Source organism: Alligator sinensis, unplaced genomic scaffold, assembly GCF_000455745.1.
Source record: "Alligator sinensis unplaced genomic scaffold, ASM45574v1 scaffold992_1, whole genome shotgun sequence".
Taxonomy (NCBI): domain Eukaryota; kingdom Metazoa; phylum Chordata; order Crocodylia; family Alligatoridae; genus Alligator; species Alligator sinensis.
The window spans coordinates 1,112,784-1,116,425 of NW_005842422.1; the positions used below are offsets into that span (position 1 = coordinate 1,112,784).

The window sequence follows — 3,642 nt, forward strand, 5'->3', positions numbered from 1 at the left end:
GGAAATTGATAACACAGTGTTTATCACTATTCTGTGTTTACCACCCCGTTAAGAAGACAGCAAAGGGACATTACCAGCTACCTGTTGATTCTGCCTTTGTCTGGTCTGCCACAGCATGGACAGTACTCAGCATGTGGTCTGCTAGCTAATGCTGAGAGTTGTCTGTATAAGGCAGAGGGGACTGCAGAATCACTGCTTAGCAGGGAGTGGGGAGGGGAGGTGAGGGGAGGGGAGGAACAGAGGGAAGCCAGGCAGACCCTTGCAGTCTCTGCCAAGCTCCAGTCAGGGAGCAGAGGGGAGGGGCCAGCTCTGCTGTGGAGCAGAGAGCCCCGCCCAGCCAGAGAGCATGCCAGGATGTTAGGGGAGTCTTGTTCATCTTAAACCCAGCAAGGGGTCTGGGACAGACATTGCATAAACTGGTTTGACCCAAATCAGTTAAGTCTGATACTACATTCAACCAGGTTTATGTCAAACTGGTTTCAGCCATTTTCAAACTGGTTTATGTGTACTGAACATCTGGTCTGTTACAGGTTTAAACCAGTTTCTGATCACTTAAACCAGTTTGTGTGTAAAGTCTGTCCCTAGCCCAAGGGAGAAAGCACTGGATTGAATGTGTAAACAGCGGGAATTAAGAAATGTAAAGTAGGGGTATATATGTTGTAGCCATGTTGGTTTAAGAATTATAGACAAACAAAACTCTTGGGTTAGAGGCAATATATTTTACTAGACCAATGAAATAGTAGCTTGCAAAGAAAAAACATTTTGCTACTGTTTAGTTGGTCTAATAAAAAGATATTGCCTCTAACCCAAGAGTTTTGTTTGTCTATGAAGTGTAAAGTAAACATTAGGAATAAAGTAGTTACACAGCTGTGACACAGGAAAAAGGAACCGCACAGGGAGGGAAGAGATCTTGGGAATGTAGCTGAGGAACAGGTGATGTAAAGACAGGAATGATGCTCATCACAGGGCGGTTAAACTGTAATTGGCCGGGATTACGAATGGTCTTTTTAGTTTCTCTTATCCATGGGCCTGTGGCTGCAAACAGTTACTGCTTGGCCTTGTGCTTACAGAAGTGGCTTCAGGGTAGTTAGCTGTAGGAGTAGGAAAAAAGTGTGTCAAATGCTGGTAAAGGCTAGAAACCTAGACCATCCTTCTAAACTCCACTTGGAGCTGGCACTGAAACCAGGGGTTTCTGGTTCCCTTTTGCTTTCAGGTGTTAAAGATAAAGATATTCTGCATGGCAGACTGAATGTGGAGAGCCAGATTTCTCAAAAGAGCTCAGCTCCTATTTTAGTATACACAGAAGGTCCAGATTTTGGGAAGTACTCCGAGGAGCTTCCAAGATGATGCTTAACATAATGTTTCACCATTTTAGGTTGGACATAAGAAAAAAATTCTTTACTGTCCAAGCCCTCAAGGCCTGGAATAGACTCCCCCCAGAGGTGATGCAAGTACCTACTCTGGACTATTTTAAGAAACATTTGGATGTTTATGTTGCTGGGGTCCTTTGACCCTAGCTGACCTCCTGCCCCTGGGGCAGGGGGCTGAACCCAATGATTTTGTGAGGTCCCTTCCAGCCCTAATGTCTATGAGATCTAAACAAACAGACATTTCCAAAAGTTTTGCTTAAAAAAGAAGTCACGTTAGTGAGGAAAACAGGGTATTTTGTATATAACTATATTACTCAAGCAGTTCTATTTAAAACCCAGCATGCTGAGCCCTCTGGGAAATCTGCCTTATACCATATAAACAACCCATGTCCCTGATCATTGAAAGCATAGGAGTCCCAGAACAGGCTCAGGTAATTCTTGATTGTCTGAGAAAGGGACTGCAGCACCTCTCATTGGACACACTTGATCTGATACAAGAGTCACTCAGCAAAAATGCCTCTGTCTCTTTCCGCAGATGCTTCACCATCTGAAATCAGGTTACTCAGCAAAAGAGCTCTCTGTTCCCAGAGCAGGCTCCTAGAATCTGCCACCCTGTCACATTCTGTGTATATAGCTGTTCCTTTGAGACATATCCAATTTGAACAGAGCAGGAATTTACTGGGCAATGCTGTATGGCAGGAAAACGCTGATATTGGGTTACTGGAAACACTGGCACTCTGACTTAAAGACTGCAGTGTCACGCATTTAATAAAGATTTTCTCAATTTAACACCAGTCAAGCTGTAATTAAAGACCAATGCTTTCATAACACTACAACAGCATAATGAAGCTTGTGAGGAAGAACCTCCTTTGCCATTCAGGCACATGAGGAAAACAAACGCAGCCCTAGGAGTTCATAGTCTGCATGTCCACATTTCAGATGGACGTTGTGATAACTGCTGCCTATCTTTTACTGCAGCAGAATGAGTGGGCTTCTGTCTTCAGCAATCATGATGGTAATATTGGCTTATGTTCCATGCTAAAATAGAAACCAAGGAGAAGAATATTTCTTGAACAACCAGTCCAAAATTAAAATTGATTAATTTATTGTTGTTATTATTCCCCCATTCCTTATATTGCTGTATGGTAGATTATAGCCAGCTGAAAACATGCTATCATTAATATCATTGGATGAAAGATGACTAAACAACTAGAGTTAGGCTGTGACTTGAGCCATATGCTTGTGTCAAAGGTTAAGGGAAGCTGTATGAATTTCCTTCCTGCTATTGTGAAAGCTACTTAGACTCGGGGTCCAGCTTGTCAAAGTAGTCCATGAACACACATGCACCAACCCTCACCTATGTAGCAGGCGATGAGTGGAGAGCATCTCAGTTTACATTTTGCTAGTGTTGGCCAACATAGATGAGCCAGTGGTAGGGTTGTAGTAACTTGCTTCTAGTCTAGGTAAGCTGCAAACAGTCTCCCCAGAGTCCTCACCACCCCTTGCTCAAAATCAGCCTGAAGCCCCAGGTCTGCCACTAGTACCAGATCCTGAAAACTTTTACTTACCCAAGTAGTCCCACTGGGCTCATTAGCAAAAAGTGACACATCAGACAGGTAGTGTAACAAGAAACAAGTCTTGCACTGTGTACACTGAGAGGCAGCTATTGCATTTATGGGTTCTTATACAGCAGCTTGACCTCCATCTGCATTTTGGAGCCTAGTTCCTTATTGAAACTTGACTCTCTTTAACACCTCAGGTGACACCCCTGAAGTCTGTGATCTACTTTATACTACTAAGATAAAACACAGGCTTTGAGGGATGTAGGATCAAGCCTGTAGCCAGCATGTTGTAGCCTTCTCATTTGATAGAAGTAGTTTTCACTTTAATATGAACAGTTTTAACAAATCCATCCTGAAAACAGGATTCTATATGATAAGAGTTAAGGAAACTCATGACTGCCCGAACTGTGGCATTCAGGTGTTTCATTTACAGCAGGTGTAGCTAACCTGCAGGACAAGTGCCAGATTTAGAGTATCAAAGTCAATGTTTTGAGTTGAGGTTGGGATTTCAGCATTAATATTATATTTGATTTTGAATGATACATTTGACAGCAGAGTCACTATTCCTCCAGAGAACATTTCATTCCCTTCTGTAGAAATCCATCACTTCCTCAGATTAGTGAAATCTAGTATCTTTCAATCTGTTTTACTGTTACCTACTGCTATATGGGCAATATCTGATTGGCAACTTGAGTCTATTATCTTCTCAC

The 3,642-nt window shown here is 42.6% G+C and overlaps 1 long non-coding RNA gene across 1 annotated transcript in view; it reads right to left on the reverse strand.

The window, feature by feature from the left end:
* LOC102380188 overlaps nt 1-3,009 on the reverse strand; it is a 32,076-nt gene extending 29,067 nt beyond the window's left edge. Inside the window, exon 1 of the long non-coding RNA XR_001358559.1 lies at nt 2,939-3,009. This is a non-coding gene — a long non-coding RNA (uncharacterized LOC102380188). The remainder of the gene's footprint in view (nt 1-2,938) is intronic.
* Nucleotides 3,010-3,642: the final 633 nt, after the last annotated feature.